The following is a 23,547-nucleotide window of genomic DNA, read 5'->3' as shown; positions in this document are numbered from 1 at the left end:
CTTATGACGCATGACTTCTTGCTGCGACGAAAGGACTCCAGTGTGTGGTGCTTATTGTGTGAAAATCACTGTGCGCCACAATTTATTAAACTGCGTTTTAGTTTTCACCAGAGGATGGCAGCATATGTGACCTCTATTTCTGGTAACGCTTACTCGACTGTGTTGAGAGTTTTAAGGTTCTGTCCAATATGTTTCTGACAATTTTAGGGACATGTTTTTAATGTGTTAACAGGGTGAGTGGGTCACCCATGTTTTTTGTAGGTGGTCAACCTGTCACGTTTCCCTATGGCTTCTTTTACCTCCTCTGTTGTTTTATTCTTGTTTCCAGGTGTAGCAACTTTCACCTTTTGTTCTATGTCGTAGGACGTGTGAAACACAGTGGTTGCGTGGTCTACGCGAGTGAGGTGAGAGTGAGTGCATGGGTGTCATTTTGCTGGTTTACTCCTCGGTGTATGAGAACATTTTCACAATTTTTCTACATTCGTTTCTTTTAATGTGCGTAAAGTCGCTGCTAGCATCGCAGTTGAACACTAATAAGCTACAACAACACACACCCACACACACACACTCACGCACACACACACACACACACACACACACACACACATTCCAGTACAGCACAGCATCATCAGCAGACAGCTACCCACAGTGTCCGTCAGATCGTTTATAGATATAGAAAATAATAGCGGTCCTATCACGCTTCAGTCGGATGCTCCTGATGATGTCCTTGTCTCTGAAGCACATTCGCCGTCAAGGACAACGTACTTACTGGGTTCTGTTACTTAACAAATCTTTGAGCAAGACGCATAATCGGGAACCTATTCCATATGTTCTTACCTTCGTTATCAGTCTGCAATGGGGCAACGTGCCAAATGTTTTCATCCATATTTCGCAGTATATCATGTGGGAAAAGTGCAAGTTAAGGGCTGAACGAGATATGCTTCGTACAACCGTGATGGTTCGTGGACAGAAGCTTTTAGGTCTCAAGGAAATTTATTATATTCGAAATAAGGATGTGTTTAAGGATTCTGCATAAAACCGATGTTAGAGATATTGCTCTGTAATTTTGCGGGTCCGCTCTTTTACACTTCACATTTTTAGGAGAATCCCCTCCACTTTTTTCACGTCGCTTGGGACTTTGCGCTGGGCGAGCGAATCGCGACGAATGCTCTATCTAAGGAACAGGGCGATGCCGTACAGTACTCCATGTGAAACCGAACTGGGATTCCACCCGGACCAAGTGACTTCCCTGTTTCCAGCTTTTCAAGTTGTTCCTCTACGCCAGGCACGTAAGCGTGATTTGTAGAGTATCCATGTAGATGTAGACGTTGACTGTGTCATATAGACGGGACGATAGTCAAACAACGGTATCTATGTATGATTATCCTGCTGGAACTATTTCTTAAACCAGGAATTTGAAACTTCGGCTTACCTTTTGCTATCCTATACTGCCACACCATACTGGTCAACGAGTGACTGCATAGACACCTTAGGTCCACTTGGCGATTTTACATGGAACTAGACTTTCATACATCTACATTTATACTTCCCAAGCCACCCAACGGTGTGTGGTGGAGGCCACTTTACGTGCCACTGTGATTACCTCCCTTTCCTGTTCCAGTCGCGTATGGTTCGCGGGAAGAACGACTGCCGGAAAGCCTCCGTGCGCGCTCGAATCTCTCTGATTTTACATTCGTGATCTTCTCCGGAGGTATAAGTAAGGGGAAGCAATATATTCGATCTACATCTACATTTATACTCCGAGAGCCACATCTCGGGTTCTTGGCAAAATTTTTGCTAAGGTATGACGGTGGTAGCTGTATGCTTCGTATGACTGTGTGTGTGTGTGTGTGTGTGTGTGTGTGTGTGTGTGTGTGTGTGTGTGTGTGCGTGTGTGTGTGTATATGTGGTTCCAGCTTATGGGCACTCAACGGCGACCTTATCAGCGCCCTTGCACTCATTAAAACAAACGAATGCTGATAAAATCTCATGCACTCGAATTGACCACACAGGAGCTAAAAGAAAGGAAGAGCGAAATGAAACTGGCTGACCACTTACAAAATACATGGATGAGCTAGCCACCTTGTTAAAATATTGAAACCATCATTCTAAAACCTTGGGAAAAATGCTGGAGAATTGACGGAAACTTTAAACTCGAACTACGTTCGTTTGAACATTAAGTAAAAAAGAGAGCAGATCCTTCGAGAAATCCGCCGCGGTCTACAGGTCGGAAAATAAAACTCATTTCAAGAATATGTGCCGTACATTAGCCTGTGAGAAGGCGAGTAAGGAGTACCTCCTCCTGTCGACGCTGCTGGAAGGAAATACGCCACAGCCGCATTGTTCGCTTTACTAGATGGAGCTGATTGTCTGTCACTTCCAGCAATTTGTCGTCTCACCGATGCATGACTGTACCTCAAGAGCGAGGTGACAGCATGCAGGGGACGGGACAGTGGATTAGCTGAAGATAGCTACATGCCTCCTTGTCCGCAACGTCCGCCCTTTCGTTCCCCACAATACCCATATGCCCTGACACACGGAAAAAGGTCATCTCCTTTCCCCAGCCATTGCAGCCCGTGCAGGGCGTCCTTGAAATCCTGAACTACTTTAAGCTGGACAGACGAATTGCAGAGACTGAAAGCCACATCTCATCCTCTCTGGCGTCCTCAAGATCACAGATAGTTCGGCATCAAATACAGTGCACTCTAGACGCAACCAAATCTTGAGGATACGGTCTGGGAAAACAACAGAATCCCCCTGTTGAGACCCGTCCTTGAAGACAGTTACATAGTTATGATATTCATTTAAAATGCCAGAGAATACCACATTAAAAGCAGAAGCAGTAGTACTGCAATAAATCTAAAATTACTCTGGGCCTCTGCAGTAACCAGGGTGGCAGTCAGTTAAAACCCTGGATTTGAACCTGTACACGCTCCACACCAAGGGGCTCCCGCACATACACTCCTGGAAATTGAAATAAGAACACCGTGAATTCATTGTCCCAGGAAGGGGAAACTTTATTGACACACTCCTGGGGTCAGATACAAAACATGATCACACTGACAGAACCACAGGCACATAGACACAGGCAACAGAGCATGCACAATGTCGGCACTAGTACAGTGTATATCCACCTTTCGCAGCAATGCAGGCTGCTATTCTCCCATGGAGACGATCGTAGAGATGCTGGATGTAGTCCTGTGGAACGGCTTGCCATGCCATTTCCACCTGGCGCCTCAGTTGGACCAGCGTTCGTGCTGGACGTGCAGACCGCGTGAGACGACGCTTCATCCAGTCCCAAACATGCTCAATGGGGGACAGATCCGGAGATCTTGCTGGCCAGGGTAGTTGACTTACACCTTCTAGAGCACGTTGGGTGGCACGGGATACATGCGGACGTGCATTGTCCTGTTGGAACAGCAAGTTCTCTTGCCGGTCTAGGAATGGTAGAACGATGGGTTCGATGACGGTTTGGATGTACCGTGCACTATTCAGTGTCCCCTCGACGATCACCAGTGGTGTACGGCCAGTGTAGGAGATCGCTCCCCACACCATGATGCCGGGTGTTGGCCCTGTGTGCCTCGGTCGTATGCAGTCCTGATTGTGGCGCTCACCTGCACGGCGCCAAACACGCATACGACCATCATTGGCACCAAGGCAGAAGCGACTCTCATCGCTGAAGACGACACGTCTCCATTCGTCCCTCCATTCACGCCTGTCGCGACACCACTGGAGGTGGGGCGTGAGCGGAAGACGGCCTAACGGTGTGCGGGGCCATAGCCCAGCTTCAGCTTCATGGAGACGGTTGCGAATGGTCCTCGCCGATACCCCAGGAGCAACAGTGTCCCTAATTTGCTGGGAAGTGGCGGTGCGGTCCCCTACGGCACTGCGTAGGATCCTACGGTCTTGGCGTGCATCCGTGAGTCGCTGCGGTCCGGTCCCAGGTCGACGGGCACGTGCACCTTCCGCCGACCACTGGCGACAACATCGATGTACTGTGGAGACCTCACGCCCCACGTGTTGAGCAATTCGGCGGTACGTCCACCCGGCCTCCCGCATGCCCACTATACGCCCTCGCTCAAAGTCCGTCAACTGCACATACGGTTCACGTCCACGCTGTCGCGGCATGCTACCAGTGTTAAAGACTGCGATGGAGCTCCGTATGCCACGGCAAACTGGCTGACACTGACGGCGGCGGTGCACAAATGCTGCGCAGCTAGCGCCATTCGACGGCCAACACCGCGGTTCCTGGTGTGTCCGCTGTGCCGTGCGTGTGATCATTGCTTGTACAGCCCTCTCGCAGTGTCCGGAGCAAGTATGGTGGGTCTGACACACCGGTGTCAATGTGTTCTTTTTTCCATTTCCAGGAGTGTATTTTTCACGGATCTCAAACGATGTCTTTGCCTGCAGACAATTCGTAAAACGGCGTTCCATAGCTGGACGAGTAATGGAATGGCGTGCTGGGGAAGTGCGAGTAGCGAGAAGCTGACATGCCTGGCGCACCATGACAACCCGCGCCGGATGGTGAGTGGCAGTTCACCAGCCTCTGCACAATCACTGGGGTTGGGGCTGGTCCTCTAAGTGCCCGTGGCCAGCCTTATGCCCTCGTAGCGTACAGCGTCAGTGATTCTCATGTTCTAAGGCCTTACAGACCGGTACATTGTGCACCAATAGTCCAGCCGCGATAGAACGAAAGCCCTATAAATCTAGAGCAGATGCTCCCTCTCCACTCATCAAGGCATCTGGTTAAAACACTTCAAAATGTTCAGTGCCTTCTGAGACTGTGCCTTCATCTACTCGAGGTGTGGTAACGACGATAGCCTGGAGGTAAATATGAGTCCCAAGGACCGCACAGAGTCTTACAAAGGGCGAATGGTGTTCCACATATGTAAGTCATGTAATTTAAAAATACGACGAGAACTATTAAAATGAACACACACATATACACATTTTTTCGCGGAAAACGTAAAACCAAACCCTGCAGCCCACTCCCCCAGCTTCTTCAGTATAAGTTGCAGAAGACGAGTTGCTGTTAAATACTGGCGGAAGGCCAGAAAACTGCAAAATCGTGCACACATAAGGAGCACAGTACAGGGCCCTTTACAGTAGATTTCATACTGTTTATGGCTCTGGCAAAGGGGTAACCTTAAAACACTGCAAAGAGCATCAACATCCTCCTGCTCAAAACTATGATAAAAAGGATTGAATAAAGATGTGGAGATGGCCACAGAAGCCCCATGCGTGGAACTGCCATGAAACAAGGCGTCTTCAAGTGTTATTGTAGACCTTACTGATATTAAAATATATGCCTACGCAATGCAGGAAAACCTCCTGAACAGTTGCGTCCAGGAGGCTCACGTTGTCGAAAGTGATTCGAAATCTCATGAATTCACACCGAGAGCCACTTTGGAGCTGCCTGGTCCCCAACATCCAAACGAGATGACAGTTAACCAGTCGCTCGAAGGTCTTCCCTGCACAGCTCGTTAAGGCGTCTCTCTGGCAACGACTGGGACACGTGCGATCGTTTCCAGGTTCGAGGAGAATTGCCTCTCTCAATGATTTGGGAAAGTCTCCGTCTGCCACATAAGATTTAAGCATTCGAGAAGGATTTCCTTTGATGCTGCTGACAAATATCGAAGTATTTGGTTGTGACTGAGCGCAGTATCACGAGCCGCAGACAGTGCCGAATCCAGCTCCCATAGGGAGAACGGGCAGTTATATGACTAAGAACTCATCTCTTTCGAGTCTTGGCACAATAACAAAGGAATGCTGGACCCTGGATGACAAAGGCAGTAATCTGTGCAAAATGCTCTGGCATTATCTGTACAATGTCTTCAGATGTTGTTTGAAGACACATTTTATTCAACAACGCTGCTCGACTGCCTTTACCAGGAATCCTATACTGCAGTAGAATAGGTGGAATGATTGATAGAGACCAGAAACATTCAACACGACCTTTTTTTTTTCTCTCCTTGAAGATTAATCCAGCCTTTGCTCTCACTAATTGAAATGCAGCGAGGTATTCCGCCGTTGGACGGCTTTTAAACAGCCGCAGAGGTGCATGCCTTACCCAAATGACTGGATGGCACAGGTCAGTCATCCAAGGCACAGGGGGCCTCCTAAGATGATGAGGACTGTGGGATGGAGAGGTGGATTACTCATGAGATGTGGTCCACCCACTTCTGGATTTTGTCATAGCGCTCAGACACAGCCAGCTGGCCGAACATTGTTTATTGATCATCCATTGCGTCGTTTTAGGGAGAGTTCAATCCACTAGGTGAATACTTAAATGGAAGTATTCACTGGAATTAAAGACATCAGTTACTTCCAACTGAACAGAGTCCACAAGGACTTCGGAGCAGAAACAGTGGTCAATGACTGAGAATGATCCAGTAGCTGCACAGAAATAAGTGGGAATGCCTGTTTTGATGATACACAGCTCCTGAGACGTAATGAGGCTCTCCAATGAGGCTCTCCAATAGCGGATCCTGAGGGAAAGTAGAGGTCGAATCCCACGACACATGATGGGCATTGAAGTCTTCCAGTTGGAGAAATGTTCAGGGAAGGTGTTGTATCAGATGTGTCAATCGCATTATGTCGAGGTAAATATAGCGAGTTAACAGAGGTCGTCTGACAAATGTAAACAACATCTGCAACCACCTGCAGGTAAGCAGTCAGGAGGTGGGTGCAAGAGTTGTATGTGGTACTGACAAACAAAGAAAATTTTCCCTTGGCCCTTTCGCTACTCAGATCATCCTTGTGATAGAGGGTATAGCCCTTATGTCTGGATCATCAGATGCTTTAGAATGCCTTTCCCCCAAACAAAAGCACAGGGAGCGTTCCTGTTCTTGCAATTTCAGTTCCTTCACAGTGTCCTGAACCCATTAATGTTCCACTTGAGTATAGAAGCCATGTTAACAGTGAGTTTTAATTGGCCTTTCCCCTTCTCATTCTGCCATGGGATCGATGCTTCAGTGGAGGCGGTCACCTGAGGGACTCGCTGGTTCCCTCAGGCAAACGTCAATGTCCATACCAGCAATGGTATCATCATCATCAGACCCATCAGACAGCAACAATATCACATTGTCTAAAGGCTTTGGAGCAGACCGCATTGGCCACTTGGTCTTCGTCCCCAGCTGGAATTTTAGTGATGGTGGCAAAGCTGGTGGTGCAAAAATGCTCTGCTGCACCTCTTGTGATGCCTACCGTCTCCTGTCTACCATGCTGGCAACTTTCAGTGCTTCAGTGCTATGATGAGTGGGCTGCAGGAGCAGAAGTGCAGGCTGACAGCCGCAGTTACAGGTGCATGTAAATGTGCCCTCCTCAACAGTAGTAGTCAGGGTGCTAACACTGACCTTCTGGACATGCTGCTTCAACACCAAGGCAAAAGAGTGAATGGTCTTAAACTCCTCTTTGCGATTATGTGACACATAGTGTGACTCTGATATCCTGAATTTTCTTTTCTTCAGTGAAGACAGGACAATCCCTGCTCCAGACAGGATGAGCCTTTGAATAATTAATATACCTAGATGCTGCAGTGCATTGAAAACCCTGTTCGTGTGCTGCACTGCCACATCGCTCACATGTAGCACTACCTTTACAACCCATAGTGGTGTGAGCAAAGCATTGTCAGTTGAAGCAGTGCATGGGATTTGGGACTTAGGGTCCCACTTTAAGCTGGAGATATGCTGCTGCAATATCAGCAGATTGAATGTCAGAATAAATCATGCTGACTTTTGTAGCTCCGCATCCAGACTTTTTATATTTTGGCCGTGTCACCCATGCACTTTTCCATTCCCGTTGCAGTTATTTTGTATCTAAATCCATAATGACCTGACATATGACAACACCGGTCCGGCCCCGGTAGCTGAGTGGTCAGCGTGACGGAATGTCAATCCTAAGGTCCCGGGTTCGATTCCCGGCTGGATCGGAGATTTTCTCCGCTCAGGGACTGGGTGTTGTGTTGTCCTAATCATGATCATTTCATCCCCATCGACGCGCAGGTCGCCCAAGTGGCGTCAAATCGAAAGACCTGCACCAGGCGAACGGTCTACCCGACGGGAGGCCTTAGCCACACGACGTTTCATTTTACAGTCTCTGTTGATAGGAAATTCTTCAGGTAGCTTTGCATTTAACAGCTTCTGTTTTTTGGGGATCCCTCACAGTCTCCAGGAGAAGAGTACCATTCTGCAGCCTCTTAATAGATTTGAGTTGCCCTACAACTCCTCAAGATCTTTATGTATATAGAACGGCGAAAATTTTTCAAAAGAGCTGTCCACACGTTTCATTACAACAAAAACGTTATCCACCGCAGTTTGTAGTCTGTTACTGTGCTTACTGACGTTGACAGTCAGAGATGGTTCAAATGGCTCTGAGCACTATGGGACTTAACTACTGAGGTCATCAGTCCCCTAGAACTTAGAACTACTTAAACCGAACTAACCTAAGGACATCATACACATCCATGCCCGAGGCAGGATTCGAACCTGCGAGCTTAGTGATCGTGCGGTTCTAGACTGTAGCACCTAGAACCGCTCGATCACTCCGGCCGGCAGTCAGAGATGGTCAGGTGGACTATCCACATGAGGCCTCTAAGGATTTTGGTTGCTAATACTGCCCAGTGGTCCACCCGGACCCCTATGAGTAGAAGCATGGGATTTAGGATCCATGGTGCTCCCATGAGGAGCTAGGGAACAAAGCCTACCCAGACAGGAAACCGCTTGCCTGGATAAGCCTTACGCAAGTGAGGTGCAACAAGTTCCCCAGAGGTTTCCCACTAACGACTGTTCCACCCGAAAAGCCATCCGTCTCATCAGCACACAGCACACTTTGAAATTGAAGGTTTGTGCCATCCTCGCGATCCGCAGCCAAGATACCCATTCCCTGTGAGACACAGTGTTTCACGACCGAACTGCATGGTTGTCGCTGAAGCATGCCCAGAGTTTACGTGATAGAGGAGTAGCGGAGCATGCCAGTCTCCAGCGCAGAGACCCCGGGGTAGCCAGGCCCACAACCAGCAATTAAACACTAATCCCCCGAGGGCGTATGCTCCATGCACAGATCTTCTCACAGATCTTCTTTTCCGTCCTTAATTTACACTACTGGCCATTAAAATTACTACAACACGAAGATGACGTGCTACAGACGCGAAATTTACCGACAGAAAGGAGATGCTGTGATATGCAAATGATTAGCTTTTCAGAGCGTTCACACAAGGTTGGCGCCGGTGGCGACACCTACAACGTGCTGACATGAGGAAAGTTTCCAACCGATTTCTCATACACAAACAGCAGTTGACCGGCGTTACCTGGTGAAACGTTGTTGTGATGCCTCGTGTAAGGAGGAGAAATGCGTACCATCACGTTTCCGACTCTGATAAAGGTCGGATTGTAGCCTATCGCGATTGCGGTTTATCCTATCGCAACATTGCTGGTCGCGTTGGTCGAGATTCAATGACGGTTAGCAGAATAGGGAATCGATGGGTTCAGGAGCATAATACGGAACGCCGTGCTGGATCCCAACGGTCTCGTATAACTAGCAGTCGAGATGACAGGTATCTTATCCGCATGGCGGTAACGGATCGTGCAGCCACGTCTCGATCCCTGAGTCAACAGATGGGGACATTTGCAAGTTAACAACCATCTGCACGAACAGTTCGACGACGTTTGCAGCAGCATGGACTATCAGCTCGGAGACCATGGCTGCGGTTACCCTTGACGCTGCATCACAGACAGGAGCGTCTGCGATGGTGTATTCAACGACGAACCTGGGTGCACGAATGGCAAAACGTCATTTTTTCGGATGAATCCAGGTTCTGTTTACAGTATCATGATGGTCGCATCTGTGTTTGGCAACATCGCGGTGAACGCACATTGGAAGCGTGTATTCGTCATCGCCATACTGGCGTATCACCCTGCGTGGTGGTATGGGGTGCCGTTGGTTACACGTCCTGGTCACCTCTTGCTCACACTGACGGCACTTTGACCAGTGGACGTTATATTTCAGATGTGTTACGACCCGTCGATCCCTGCGAAACCCTACATTTCAGCAGGATAATGCACGACCGCACGTTGCAGGCCCTGAACGAGCCTTTCCGGATACAGAAAATGTTCGACTGCTGCCCTGGCCAGCACATTCTCCAGATCTATCAGCAATTAAAAATGTCTGGTCAATGGTGGCCAAGCAACTGGCTTGTCACAATGCGCCAGTCACTACTCTTGATGAGCTATGGTATCGTGTTGGAGCTGTATGGGTAGCTGTACCTGTACACGTCATCCAAGCTCTGTTTGACTCAATGCCAAGGCGTATCAAGGCCGTTATTACTGCCAGAGTTGGTTGTTCTGGGTACTGATTTCTCAGGATCTATGCACCCAAATTGGGTGAAAATGTTATCAAATGTCAGTTCTTCTATAATATATTTGTCCAATGAATACCTGTTTATCATCTGCATTTCTTCTTCGTGTAGCAATTGTAATGGCCAGTAGTGTACTTACTAGGCAAAAACTTCTCCACAGCAATATTTCCAATCTATTTGAGCTTTGTCCATTACTTATTTACGCCCATCATGCTGGACCTAAATGATGCCAGTTGATTGTCTATGTCATATGCAAACAACTGCTTATCTGCTCGTTCTGGCAGAAATACTCTCCCAGCCTTCTTGAAACACGACAGGACTGTTTCCCTCTGGATAGGAACGCCCAGTTGAATGACTGGTGGTCAGCACCATGGGATGCAGTACTGGTCGCGCGTTGTTACCGGTAGCGAAACAAAAGCTGCTGTGGTAGGCGTGAGGCGTCGCTGTACAATGGACCTCCGGCCGGGATCCGGGCGCCTTTCCCGATTTACGGCGGCCGTCCGCGTTATTAACAGGGCCGCTGCGAGCCGCGCAGCGAGAACACGCTCCTCAGAGGGCCGTTTGTAAGACTCGGCCGGCGCAAGTGAGCTATTTGCAGGCGCGGCTACAGGTGCTGGCTGGTGCGGGCCGGTAGCAGGGCAGTAACGATCCATAAGGCGCCGCGCGCAAGTATTTGTCCCGCGTTCTGCGGCCGGCGTCTCTCACTGCGACGGCAGCCGCAAGCCCTTGTTCCCGCATTCCCACCGCCGCCGCTATCATGTAACGCCGCCTCTTAGCACACCTAACGTATTTCCCAGGCTTCTACACAAGGTTGTTCATGAGGCTGCTTCACTTCTGACTATTCCTTTTATACACAGCCTTACTTACGATCAGTTACAAAGAAAGTTCCTTATTTTTACATGGAAAAATTAAAAACAAAGTTAGCTCTAGAGAAAGGAAATAAGAATCCATCTCCTGGTACACAGTAGTATATGATACATTTGTGAATTCGTCAAGTGATAAACAAGCTGTAGAAGACGTCTTTTGTTATATAAATAATATAAATACAATAATCCATTTTACCATGCAAGATGACTGCGAAATATCTTTCTTGGATGTTTCACTTTTAATGTGTCACGCAAATCCAACACCTTCCAATAAAACCCTGACATGATAAGCAAATCCAGTAGTACGTCACACAGCTCCGAATAAATCGTGACATTAAATTAACCAAAGTAATACGAGTAACGAGTGAGCAAATGGAATACCACAGACTAACACAAGAATGCCTAAATGCATGTCATACCTTCCCACTGCGAGACAGACGCAGTTCCGAGGGGAGAAACGAGAACAGAAGCCGAGAGCAGAACCGTGTTAAGCTAGAAGGCCCTACGATAAGGGACGGACACCCACGTCACCAGCTAACCAGCAGGACCACCCCCCAGCCCATGTTAAAAGCTAGAGCCCTCCAGAAGAACAGTATAGATCTTACGATAACACTAAAAGGACCACACCAGCCGCAAGTTTTAGCGTGAGACTTTTTCGCGTCTCTGCTACGTTGCAAACGTTAAAAACATTGCCGCACCACGAAAAGTAACCGCCAGGACCACCCCCCAGCCCATGTTAAAATCTAGAGCCCTCCAGAAGAACAGTATAAATCTTACAATAACACTAAAAGGGCCACACCAGCAGCAAGTTGTAGCGTGAGACCTTTTCGTGTCTCTGTTACGTTGCAAACTTTAAAAACATTGTCCCACCACAAAAAGTATAACGTTTTTCATTGGATGGACAGAATTTTTGTAGGCGGAGCTTAAGGTTAACATTGAGACCCTGAGTGGTCAGATGAAAACACAGCCAGATAGTTTTTTTTTTAAACCAACTTCGGTAAATTGTAGCAAGGAGAAGTTAGGGGAGAGTTGCTTCCGAGTCGGCGACGTGCGTGGAGCTGTGCCGACCGACGCCCCCTGACACTGCCTGACCAACGACAAGGTAATGAACGCACGCGATGCCGTATAACAGCACATAAAGCTTCACTCAGAACTGCAGAAGTCTCATCTGTTACACCCCCATTTTGCGTAACACTAGTGTAGATCGTCAATTAAAGCTCATGGTATTCACATTTGCTACGTAAGTTAAAATCTGAAATGCGATGATTTTTCTGTTATATAATTATTGAGAAGCCACATCAGCCACTGTAATGTACAACAAGTTAGGTAAGTAATTAAAGATAATTGAGGGTCACTGTAGACCATGTTGATAGTTTTCTCTTTTGTGAAACTTAATTTAAACCTAGATTATAGATGTGATATGGCATAGGTCATTCTTCGATTCATTGTAGAACTTGGAAACCCATTCAGGGAATATTCGTTCACATTTTTGTTGAACGCAGTCGGTATTTATCATCCTGTGTTAAAACATTTCCTTTTATCAATAGTGCAATTTATAAACAATGTTTTGTGAGTAGAATAAAATTTGCAGCGGTAAACTTTACTGCTTTTTCGACGTTATTTTACCAGCTAACTAAAAATAGGAAAGCCTTGAACCCCTTCCACTAAATTTAGTTAGTATTAAGATTCTTTTACAGGGAGTGCAGTGGAGCTGACGCTGAAATCATTAAGTATTCGGTTATATCATCGCTAGTCTCACTGAACTCTTCTGAACTCTACATCTCATGTGTGGTCCGGCGTCTCCTTACCAGCAACAGGTCCCAGGATCAAACTAGTCAATTCCCTAAAAAACATGCTCAGAGCGTCGTTTGGCGAAAGTGGTAGGGAGACACGACATAGAACAACAGACACCACGCAGAATCTTAGACACTTACGAGACACATCGATGTAAAGTTGAAATATAGTAAAACTTGCTCAAGACGGAATCGCCTGGGACTAAAATAATTTTCCAAGTTGGACAAGTTTCCGAATTACCCATAACTCACTGGCTACGTAAAATTTCTCAGCTATCATGCACAAATTACACTAAAAAATTTTTAATTATGCATTTAGTGTATTTACAAATGGTTCAAATGGCTCTGAGCACTATGGGACTTAACATCTAAGGTCATCAGTCCCCTAGAACTTAGAACTACTTAAACCTAACTAACCTAAGGACATCACACCCATCCATGCCCGAGGCAGGATTCGAACCTGCGACCGTAGCGGTCGCGCGGTTCCAGACTGAAGCGCCTTTAACCGCTTGGCCACACCGGCCGGCAGTGTATTTACATACCATCACTCCAGCACAGTAGATGTTCATTTACTGCGAATTGGACAACATAAAGTGGACTATTACACTAATTGAGAAATAACACGGCATCTCTATATTTTTACTCGAGCTTTAAATTCGTTTATTATTGTATGTACATACGTATTATTCCCATGTTTATTTCCTTCACATTTCCCTTTTTTCGCCACATATCAAGAAGGGAAACTTATTTTAGTTTCCTGTTCAAAACTATTTTTTCTAGGCAATTTTTTGCATCATACAATAGTTCCAACAAGTTGGGAAAAATTGTATGTGTTGCAAATTGCATAACATTGGTTATGCATGCAATGGCTTCTTCAGGCGTATTAATTTTACTAGGGACATCATTTTGCTCCTCTTCTTCGTCCTTTGTTTCTTCTTCATCATCCTCTGTGTTGCGGATTTCTATAAATCTGTTGCTGAAGTGAAAAGTGGAGTGAGTTGACAGAAAGTCATCACTTCGAATGTAATCATCTGCACTATATGAAATGTTTCGCATTTTCACTAATTCAGCAACTGCCGCTTCATTTTTTTCAACTTCGATGGCCACAGAAGCGTCTTGTTCTTGACCCCAAAATCCCGCTTTGTCGAAGCACTTGGAGACTGTTTCGGGGTTTATTGCCTTTACTGCCAAGCCAATCCAATTTACGGCATCCAGGACAGAAACTGACCGTTCACGAGCAAACGCACTTTCGGCTTCTTCAACTCTAAGAATAAGAGATTGCATCAGTAATCGTCTATAATAACACTCGACTGTGTAAATAGCCCGCTGGTCCATGGGTTGTGAGAGGCTGGTTGAACCTGGAGGGAACCAAGCCAATTTCTTTCGGGTGGTAGGTTGCATTGTCTAGGAAAGGGAGAACTTGGCGCTTTTCCTTTTTCATTTTGGCATTGAAAGATCCCAGTTCCATAAGATCGCTCACCTGCTTCACCATGTTACTGGAAGCTTACTGACTTCTATGTTTTTGAAACAATACGATTTTGCAGCGTTTGAAGTCACTAGTGGCTTCTCCATTTTACCTAACATGTTTTCACACAGCAGCACAGTGAGTCGTCCCTTGGACATTTTTCCACCGGTGCACTTTTCACCTCCAATTGCTAGCAATTTGGAAGGCAGTCCTGTTTCGTCGCCAATGGACACGTCTTTCTGGTCATAATTCATAAAAGGTAGGACAGTACTGACTGCCATTCTGTTGCTACACTTTCGTGCACATCCTTAGCTTCCCCACACACTTCAATCCACAAGATGTTGTGCCTAGCTTTTAAACAGTCCAGCCATCCTGTGGATGCCTTAAACTCCGTAATTTCAAGCTCTTTAGCAATTTCCAGAGCCTCACTCTGCAACATGGGTCCAGATAAAGGGAAGTTTTTTTGCCCACGCACTTACGAACCATTAACACAGTATTCCGTTATTTCTTCACTTCCGATCTTCTTCGTCTTTTTTCCACCTGCTCTTTCCCTTTCATCCATTCATCCCGAATCTTATCCTTGTTTCCTAAAGTCACATAAATTTGTGTTTTACCGCATTTGAAACGCAACAAAATTTCACACACAAAGAGTTTGTCTTTCTCTCGTCTCGATTACATTAACCTTTTCGTTAAGTGTTAACAACACGTACCGTTTATTGACATCATGTTACTGTACCTCTTAAAGTGCTATTAGTCAACTGGAACTGGTAGAAAATAATGACCTTGCTGGGTAAAACTATTCTTTAACGGAACAATACCCACCCACTTGCAGCAGTGTGTTGGTAGATGCCCAACGATGTTCACGTATGCGCCGGCGGTGCGTCAATAATGAGGAAAACGAGAAAGTGGGCAAACAGAGTGCCGATGAATGAACCATTTCCTTTGATGTACTGTACCGACACTGAGCGCAAGTTATTTGTTGTTGCACAGAGCGGCGCGGTTTTAGGTTCACACCTTCAGCGCCGCTCTACGCTGGACCTCTTTTCTCGGTTTTTCGCCGCTTAACAGAGGTGTTAAAAGTAACGTCCTTGTAGAGTCGTGAAAAAGTAATGATTTGCTTTTCGTTTCCTCATTAGGCACGTTCCATCACTCGCAAGGAAAGAGGAGTATCGTCAGAAGTCTTCTTGATAAAGGCAAGAGAAATTTTCACGGTGGGACACCTGAATGCCCAATTATAGCATCTGAAACAGAATTACGATGACAATGGCGTTTCAGGGAAAGAAGTAAATAGGTTTCTGCGACCAAACCATGATAATCTGAAGGACAACGACAAACCACACCGTTTCTCTCCTCTTGTTTTATACAGGGTGAGCATTAACAAAACAGGCAAACTGCAGGGAAGGATTCTTGATTAGGAATGGAGGAAATAAGAAGTCCTACGAAAATATTTCCGGAAATGCTTCGTTGCCACGGTAGATGGCACTGACGAATGAGAGTTCCTCTGAGCACGTGCCGTGTGTTCCTTGTTGTGTTGCAGGCTGTGTGACTGATGCAGCGTACTGTAAACAGCAGAATGGTCCGGTATTCATGTTAGGAACAAGTCGAGATGTTTGTGTACGGCCAAGCACATGGAAACTGTCGAGGGGCAGAACGGCTATACCGAAACAAGTAACCTCACAGCACCAGTCACATTACATAATACAGGGTGTTTCAAATACGACTTTACAGTTTTGAAAATTCAGTGTCAATTTGTAGGAAAATACATCAAGTTTTGTCTCGCGTAGTCCGCTAGTGCCGAATCGCATCGTACGGAGTGCTAGCGGCAATTGCGTGAAAGATGGCTGCCTTCACTGGACCCAAGCGTGCTAACTGCGTGTTTCGGTTTGATGAATTTGTGAGCGGCATAAATATTCTGTTTCTACAAAACAGGGTGCTCGGTAAGGCATTGGAAATCACCAGGTCTTCCCAGCACATCTGACGACGTTGTTGAGCGAGTGAGACAACGTTTTGTCAACAGCCCTACGAAATCGAACCGCCGCGCATCTCGCTGACCTGTCTGACGACCGTGACTTTCTCAGTGACCACCTTCCAAGTCAATGGATTGGTCGTGATGCGCCAATTGCATGGCCCGCAAGTTCCCCCGACCTGACAGCACTCGATTTTTCTTTTGTACCTCCTATGCCGGATTCTCTACCTGAACGTAGAGCAAGAATTTACACCGCTATTGAGCAAGTTACACCACCAATGGTGTAGGGAGTTATTCCGATTGGAATGTGTGCAGGATAACCAACGGAAGCCACATACAATATATTTAGTTTAAGGTAAAAAAAAAACTTGGTATGTTTCCTTACATAGTAACACTAAACCCAGCCCTACATCTTCTTTCAATACATTTATATGAATATTTAAAGCTTTAAAGTCCTTTTTGAAACACCTTGTACTTCAAGCCCTTTTTGGGCGTTTCTAAGATCGTGGGTCCTCTCTGAGAGACGAACGTGCAGGGAGGCGGCGAACTGTGCATGCATCAGTTTTGGAGAACCGGATTCTATAGGATAGTGACACGAACCCTAGTAGAAGCTCCAGGCAGTTTGCCCGCCAACATGGTGTAAGCCAGTGTACTGTTACATGAATCCTGCACGGCAGCCGGTACTATTCCTATCACCTTATATCCCATGGAGGCCACTCTGAACATACGTTGTGACGTGCATGCGACGCAGCTCTGTATTGCGTTTCGGGAGGATTTGTTGTTTTTGCACGCACACCGTCCATTTCCAGACACATGTTCATGGGACATTTTTACCTCAATTTCCAGCCCGGAATCTGTCACTGCAGTTTGTCGATTTTATTAACATATATGTCGGACAAGTGCGACTACGACTAGCGCTTTGAGGGTTCTGCACAAACTTAATTAGGCTTAATGATGATAATTTATTGTGGCTCAATTTCCTGGTGCAAGTCTTTCTATTGATGCTATTTCAGCGACCTCATTTTAGCGATCTGCGTGTCCGTAACCTACTCCAGTTATACGACTGGGGAAAGGGGAACTACGGTTTAGCGAGGAAACTGAACCACATGCTGTTTCTGGCAACTCTTCACCTCATTGAGAGGTGATGGCTACATTAAAACTTAGACTGAAGATTCTGTGACCTGACCGATATTTTATCCCACGACCTCTCACTTTCCAGACATGCACTTTACGGCTAACCCACTAAGCCAGCCATTTACGTTTATAATTTGTTATAGGTGTACCTCAGTCAGCTTCCGAGTTTATATGTGACATATACAGCAGAAACCATTCATTCCATTGAGTTAGAAGCTTAAATGTTACACCCCGTCAAGGTAACATACAACTTACTACGCCACATAATTTTCAGCTTGATACCTACATCCGTTCCTGACAAACAGACAGACGGACAAGAAAGTGGTCCTATAAGGCTTCTGTTTCTACCGACGGAGCTACGGAACATCGAAAATAATTGATCAGATCGGGTTGATTTTACAGAAACATGACAGCTTAGCAGAACCTTCAGTGAGGAAATTATGAAGTTCTCCGAAACGAAAATTTTATCTAAAATATGTAGCTATAATCTCACAACTAACTAGAGTATCCATCGAAATATAAAACAAGGGGATAATTTTAACAGAAAAGATGAAACCATGAAATCCAATACAGTAGTGCCTCTACAGAATTGCTTGATAAGTATTATGTTTGAAAGACAACAATCAATAATTAAGTTGTATCTCTGACATGGATTATCCCTACTGAAGACGTGCGAACTCGACAACACCTCTTTTCCAAGATATTTATGTAGGTCTCCCACTTTGGAACCATTGTGAAGTGTCCACTGAGATGCTCCAGAATCTATCGCCAGTGACCTACAGTGGTAGATATCACATCATAAGATAATTCAAATTTTAAAAAAGGGAATTCAGGCTCAGCATCTGAATCCTGTTCTAAGATGGCGACAGCTTTCTCTGCAGGTCTAAGATGAAGCATACTGCACTTAACGACGCCTCTGGTGCAAGTTTTTCCTGTGACAGCCCAGGATAAGTGCTCGCTATGACACTCGTGTAGGAAGTGCCTGCTACAATACCCCTTTCTCTTTTCCACAAAACTTTGCTGGTTCTACCAGAACCGGAATCTTGTTGACCAACTGCAGCAGACCTTGCGAATTCCGACCAGTGATAATTTTATAAACATGCCAACAAAATCCTTACTATTACAGATTCTGCTGTGGTTAACCAATCAAGAACATATCTCCCTTAGAGCCGTACAGAAGACATAAAATCTTCCTCGATATGTGGCACGTTTCTAATTACAGCCAATGGGAGTGAGTAAACGCACACACACGTGGGAACTCTCCCCTGCTACCAAAACAATTTCTATGACGTATTTACCAGTTTAAAAGGTAATAAAGGTAGTGGAATTTGTTACGAATAGGAAAGTAGGTCACATAGCGAGCTGCCGTTAACATGTCAATGGTAGACTTGTTCTCATCATATCTGACAGCAAACAAAACCCAACAAAGATAATTCACGTGCACATGCCAATGTCGTAAGCAGAAGATGAAGAGGTAGAGAATGTATATTGAAAGAGTAACTCAGTACGTAAAGAAATATTAAAATCTAATAATCGTGGGGGAGACTGGAACGCCGTTGTGGGGGATGAAACTGGAGATTGGATTGCGGGAGAATACAAGCTAGACACTAGAAATGAGAGACGAGAAAAACTACTTGCGTTCTGCAATAAATTTAAGATGGTAATAAGGAATAGTCCGTTCAAGAGTCACATTAGGATAAGGTATATTTGGAAGAGACCCAGAGACACGGGAAGATACTAGCTGGATTACGTTATGGTCTGGCCCAGACTCCGAAATCAGATATTCGATTGTAGGGCGTACCCAGGCGTAGGTATAGACTGAGATAACAATTTATTGAATAGATCGAAAATCAAGAGAATCATCTGGAAGCATCACTGTGGAAGGAAGCGGGATAATGAAATACTGAGAAATGATTAGATACTTTTGAAGTTGGGTAGGGACGTAGATACTGCAATAAAGACTATCAGAGTATGCAGTTCAGTGGAAGCGGAGTGGATGGCTCTGAAAAGATCAGTTACAGATTTTGGACAGGCGAACATAGCTTCCTAAAAGGAAATGTGAAGAAACCTTGGGAAACAAAGGAAATAGTTCAATCAATCAACAGAAGGAAGAAGTTCAAAAATGTACAGGGCAAGACAGGAATACAGCAACATACATCCCTTAGCAATGAAGTAAACAGTGAGAGAGAGAGGCAACCTAGGCGATTAGATTAAATTAGATTAGATTAGTACCTGTTCCATAGATCATGAATACGACACTTCGTAATGATGTGGAACGTGTCAGGTTAATAAAAGGTGTCTGTACATGATATTACATTACACAAAATATTACATGACAATATTTTTAATTTTTTTTTCACGACGTGTGAAGAAATAGAAAAATAAATGATAGAATGGAATGGCAGGATCTCGGCGTGTCCAACTAGGGACGTTGGAAACGTTATGATACCTGAAAGATCGCAAGGCACGGGTGGCAGCCTCGACATTAGACGAATGTCTTTACGAATGACCATTCTTCTTTTCTTTGTTACCGGAAGTAAGAGGCCTTGTTCAATCGAAGGTGAAGCTTGTCCTCCCTGGACGAGGAAGTAGTACCTTTCTGCAAGCCTAGAATTCCCCACAAGTGGCTGCAACATCATTATCATCTGTGGTAAACTCTGTAGAGATACGTCCAGACACCCGTAGAGACATGTAAGTACTTGACTTAGTCATTTTAGGATCATCCAGCCTCTATGCTATCAGTATGCGGCATTTACTGTGGAAAATAGGAGATGGTGGTAGAAGCGTTAATTCAGCAACAGCGTAAATATTTTTCATGGAGTATAGAGATCATGAGATGGTACAATGTATAGAGTGTGATTCAGCTTTACAGGCCTTAAAAGTAGAGTCTGTGATGTTCATCCCGTGCACTGTGCAATGATTTGCGTAATAACTGCAAGTCGTTTTTTCTGACAGTGAAAGTGTCTGCTCCAAAAGAGTACAGTTCCTATTAAAGCTCCTTTCGCTGCCGTTATCCTCTGTCATTAGCATATTCTTAAGACTAGACTGCTCATATTCGAATCAGTTTTGGTACCACATTTTTATTTTTTTATTCTTTGTTTTCAATTTAGATTTTCTGCAAGACATTCCAGCACTGGGTGGCTTTGAGAAGTCTAAATCGATTTCGACATCTCGTTACCTTCAAAACATTGAGAAGCAAGCTATTTCTCGAAATGTCGTCAGCCGCAATAGTCACAGGCTGCGGAAACAGTACTGAAGGGAAATATTCTGAAAAGTCTGACAGTAAGGCACTGTGTTGCCCTGTCTCCACCAGTTTTTCGGTTCAGTTGTTTCGTAACAGTTAAGTACAATGTCGTTCTGAACACGTAAGGAAATTCCAAAGCAAGTTGACTGCTTATGATGCGATAGTTCTCCACAAATTTCTCAAAAAATGGTTCAAATGGCTCTGAGCACTATGGGACTTAACTTCTGAGGTCATCAGTCCCCTAGAACGTAGAACTACTTAAACCTAACTAAACTCAGGACATCACACACCTCCATGTCCGAGGCAGGATTCGAACCTATGACCGTAGCGGTCGCGCGGTTCCAGACTGTAGCGCCTAGAACCGCTCGGTCAACGCGGCCGGCACTAGTTCCTCGTTCAGTGTCTCCAGTCTGTACTTTAGAAACGTTACTTCTCTCCACATAGTGCACATTTCTATGGTTTTATGTAACTTCATTTAACTGTAGTCTTCGAATTTCTTCACTCGATACTAAAATAGCGATAAAATTAGCGCAGTTTTTATTCGCATACTGCGCTTTTGCAGCGAAAAGTGGTATGTTGACAATAATTTCGTAGCGACAGGATTCTAATTTTTCTGAGATTTCGCTATCACACACAGGGTAAGAGCCGGCCGGTGTAGAAGAGCGGTTCTAGGCCCTTCAGTCTGGAACCACACTACTGCTACGATCGCAGGTTCGAATCCTGCCTCAGGCATGGATGTGTGCGATGTCCTTAGGTTAGTTAGGTTTAAGTAGTTCTAAGTTCTAGGGGACTGATGACCTCAGATGTTAAGTCCCATAACGCTCAGAGCCATTTGAACACAGGGTAAGAGACGAAAGAGTGAGGACCTGTGGCTGCTTATGTACGTAAGTTTCATGCATGGCATGGCACGCAAACGCACGCTATGGCCATATTTTATGGCTAATAGAAACTTTTCCGAGAAGTTACGCACAGCACTCGCAGGAGAAAGAGCACAGGTTCAGGCTGCTCTGCACAAAACGTCTCTCCATTCACACATTTTATTTGCAATAATAAAAGCACGCAGAAATTCACGTGAAAGATGTTAATTAATGGCATCTCAGAACTGTATCTCTGTCGCTCTGGAGCGTACTATTATACATCAGTATGAGTCACGAGTGCAGGAGGCAGCAGACAATTTCCCACGGACTACCGTTGCCTGTTGTAGCAACACGTTACACCACTTGGACAATACGAAGCGGCGTCGGATCGCGGCGATAGCGGCGCGTCGATACGTCACGCAGTGACGAGTGGTCGATCGCGGCGCGCCGCTGTGCGGGAACACGCCCACGGCGGGGTTGAAGGGGTGGGGTGCAGGCCAGAGCGTGCGTGTTTCCTCGCCGCGGAGGCCGTCCGCACTGCACTGCACTGCTTCATAACGGCGGCACCCGTTCCGGGTCGCCGGGCCGATTGCGATCCGACTCTCACGTATTACATATCGGCCGTTACGTCGTATAAACACGAGTTGTGCACATAAAGCGGTCTCTGGGTCACATCCGGGAGGCACCTGCAATGTGGCTACAGACAAAATAAACAACGCTCTGAGTGAAGGATAAGTAACCGGACGTCCACATTATTCCAGCGCCACTGTAAGGGCTACAGAATTGTCTACTGTTGCACATACGGAGGTGACACTGTTCCTTTAGTAGTAAATGAACAGGCGATATGCAGAAATAAACTTATAAAAATGTACACACCACAAACGAAAGGGAAAGAAACCAAACAGTATGCCTTCCTCCAACCACGAACAATGGTCGTTACTTCCAAGTTACCAGAAGAAATCGTCAAACTGGTACACCTACCTAATATCGTGAAGGACCCCCGTGAGCACGCAGAAGTGCCGCAACAGGACGTGGCATGGACTCGACTAATGTCTGAAGTAGTGCTGGAGGGAAATGACACTATGATTGCAGCAGGGCTGTTTATGAATCCGAAGGAGAACGAGGGGATGGAGATGTCTTCTGAACAGTACGTTGCAAGGCTTCCCAGATAAGCTTAATAATGTTCATGTCTGGGGACTTTGGTGGCCATCGAAAGTGTTTAATCGCGGATGAATGTTTCTGGAGCCACTCTATGGTAATTCTGGAAGTGTGGGATGTCGCATTGCCCTTCTGAAATTGCCCAAACCCGTCAGAACGCATAAGGGGCATGAATGGATCCAAGTGATCAAAATGCTTACGTACATGTCACCTGTCAGAGTTATAACTAAATGTATCAGGGGTCCATATCACTCCAACTGCACACACCCCACACCATTGTAGAACCGCCACCAGCTTGAACAGTCTCCTGCTGACATGCAGTGTCCCTGGATTCATGAGGTTGTCTCCATAGCCGTACACGTGCGTCCGCTCGATACAATTTGAAACGAGACTCGTTCGGCCTGGCAACATGTTTCCAGTCATCAACAGTCAAATGTCAATGCCGACGGGCCCAGGCGACGCGTAAAGTTTTGTTTCGTACAGTCATCAAGGGCACACGAGCGGGCTTTCGTCTCCGGACGCCCATATCGACGATGTGTCGTAGAATGATTTACACGCTGACACTTGTTGATGCTCCAGTACTGAAATCTGCTGCAACTCGCGGAAGTGTTGCGCTTCTGTCGCGTTGAGCGATTCTTTTCAGTTGGTCCCGTTACTGCAGGATCTTTTTCCGGCTGAATCGATGTCGGAGATTTGATGTTTTACCGGAT

The sequence above is a fragment of the Schistocerca serialis genome, chromosome 7, assembly GCF_023864345.2.
Source record: "Schistocerca serialis cubense isolate TAMUIC-IGC-003099 chromosome 7, iqSchSeri2.2, whole genome shotgun sequence".
NCBI lineage: Eukaryota > Metazoa > Arthropoda > Insecta > Orthoptera > Acrididae > Schistocerca > Schistocerca serialis.
The sequence above is the reverse complement of the archived record's forward strand: the minus strand, read 5'-3'. Positions refer to the sequence as shown.